At 40.9% G+C, this 2874-nt stretch overlaps 1 pseudogene; it reads left to right on the forward strand.

Annotated features, from left to right (window-relative positions):
- The first annotated feature begins 416 nt into the window (after positions 1–416).
- On the forward strand, positions 417–2274 carry LOC105886480 (annotated as a pseudogene).
- Positions 2275–2874: the final 600 nt, after the last annotated feature.

A 2874-nucleotide genomic window follows, 5' to 3' on the forward strand; every position in this document is an offset into this window, starting at 1 on the left:
CCCGCTGAGGTGCCGTGACTCGCCAGCCTCCAGCTGAGGTGCCCTGACTCGCCGGCCTCCCGCTGAGGCGCCCCCGACTCGCCGGCCTCCGAGCGAGCACGCGGAGCCACAGTACGTGGCGGCGCCCTGCCCCACCACCTTGGCCTGAAGCAGAACTGAAGGAGCAGCTTCACAAGCAGGCGGGACGAGGTAAACCGGGTCATTTAACTGCCTTCAGGTGGGGAATCATCAGCATAATAATCAGATTTGAGGTCCACAGCCATTTGTGGTCCAGCTAGAGAATGATAGATTATTATCGGTGGGTGACTGTATGTTCTGAGGGTGCCACAGTGACTGCTTGCTCTTGATAAGGAACGCGAGCTCTCCTGCTCTTTGAACACCCAGTTTCCAGTAAAACATTCAGGTTGTAGCCTCTTTCTTTGGCTCGTATCTCTGTACAAAAGGGAAGCTTTCCCATGAAAGTGTCTCTGGGTAACGGCGAAATGGGCGTCTCTTCCCATCTGCAGCCTTGCAAGACAGGAACCACACACTTTTTTACCAGAATACTCATAGTTCGGTGGTATTGCAATGTTTTGATCAGCTTAGAATAGAAGAATTAGTTTGTGATGTGACCCTGGTACCTGGCGATGGAGATGAAATCTTCCCTGGTCACAGAGCTATTATGGCGTCTGCTAGTGATTATTTCAAGGCTATGTTCACAGGTGGAATGAAAGAACAAGATTTAATGTGCATTAAGCTTCATGGGGTGAACAAAGTTGATCTAAAGAAAATCACTGATTTATGCTGCAAAACTTTCTCTAAATATAGACACACTTGGCCACCAGCTTTTTGCAAATTTTACCTGTTCTGGACTTTTGTAAAGTATTTCTTATATCAGGAATCTCTTTGGATAGCTGTGTTGAGGTTGGACGAATTGCTAACACTTACAATCTTATAGAAGTGGATAAATATGTTAATAATTTCATCCTGAAGAACTTTCCTGGTTTAGTGAGTACTAGGAAGTTTCTAAAACTTCCTTTTGAATGGCTTGCCTTTGTGCTTTCCAGTAATAGTGTTAAGCACTGTATTGAACTTGAACTTTTCAAGGCTGCCTGTCACTGGCTAAGATTGGAGGACCCTCAGATGGATTATGCTGCAAAATTAATGAAAAATATTCAATTTCCACTGATGACACCACAGGACCTTATCAATTACTTGCAGACAGTAGATTTCATGAGAACAGACAATACTTGTGTGAATTTGCTTTTAGAAGCTAGCAATGATCAAATGATGCCATATATGCAGCCAGTGATGCAGTCAGATGGAACTGTCATTCGATCTGACTCTACTCACCTGGCTACATTAGGAGGAGTTTTGAGGCAGCAGCTGGTTGTCAGTAAAGAATTAAGGATGTATGATGAAAGAGCATAAGAATGGAGATCTTTAGCCCCCATGGATGCTCCCTGTTACCAGCATGGCATTACTGTCATTGGAAACTTTCTTTATGTAGTTGGTGGTCAAAGCAATTATGACACAAAAGGAAAAACTGCTGTTGATACAGTTTTCAGATTTAATCCTTGATATAATAAGTGGATGCAGGTTGCAGCATTAAATGAAAAGTGCACATTCTTCCAATTGAGTGCCCTAAAAGGATATTTGTATGCAGTTGGTGGGTGCAGTGCAGCTGGTGAACTGGCCACAGTGGAATGTTACAAGCCAAGAATGAATGAGTGGAGCTATGTTGCAAAAATGGGTGAACTGCACTACAGTGCATGGAGGCTTAATATATATTTCAGGAGGAATTACCCATGACACTTTCCAAAATGAGCTCATGTGTTTTGACCCTGATACAGACAAATGGACAAAGAAGGCACCAATGACTACAGTCAGATGTCTGCACTGCATGTGTACAGCTGGAGATAAGCTCTATGTCATTGGTGGCAATCACTTCAGAGGAACAAGTGATTATGATGATGTTCTAAGCTATGAATACTATTCACCAACCCTTGACCAGTGGACACCAATTGCTGCTATGTTAAGAGGTCAAAGTGATGTTGGAGTTGCTGTCTTTGAAAATAAAGTCTACATTGTTGGTGGAATTCTTGGAATAATCGTTGTATGGTAGAAATTGTCCAGAAATATGATCCAGAAAAAGTTGAGTGGCATAAAGTCCTTGACTTTCCAGAATCTCTTGGTGGCACTTGAGCTTGTACCCTTACAGTTTTACCACCTGAAGAAAACCCTGGGTCACATTCTAGAGAATTGCCTGTCTCTGCACCTTCAGATCATTCTTAATCTCAGATATAATAACACTGCAATACATTATGGGTGATCTCGGACTTCCCCTTCACTTATATCTTCTTGCAGTGATTGGTACAGTTATTAGATAAAAAAGGTAATGGATGGTATTTGTCTTGTTTGGTAACTTAGTAAGTTTATCAAATGGTTAACAAATGTATTCAACATAGTTAGCTGTTTTAACAATGAAAAAAGATGCATAGAGAAACATTTAGATGTCTTTTTGTGATGTTACATAAGTCAAACTATAGGTCGTAATTTGTCCATTATGCTTAAGAGTTGAATGTTTTCATATTTCACTGCAAAACATCAAAGGGAGGCCACCTGCTCCCACCTAAAATAATAAACAAATGGTTGTCAAGTATTATTAGCTACCTCCCTCTTTTCATAGTTTCTGACATAGCTGTTACCTAAGTAGACTGTGTGGTTGCATTCAGAATATGTGAAGTTTCTTAGGCAGACAGTAGAAATAAGAATATCAACTAGAAAAAATGTTGTAGCACTAAATCAGGATTTGATATCTCTAGAGAGAGAAAGGAGAAAAAGGATTAAAATATGTGCATGTATATAGAAGTATACATGCATACAAATATACAT

This window comes from Otolemur garnettii, unplaced genomic scaffold (genome assembly GCF_000181295.1).
Source record: "Otolemur garnettii isolate 467f Iridium unplaced genomic scaffold, OtoGar3 scaffold00011, whole genome shotgun sequence".
Classification (NCBI taxonomy): Eukaryota; Metazoa; Chordata; class Mammalia; order Primates; family Galagidae; genus Otolemur; species Otolemur garnettii.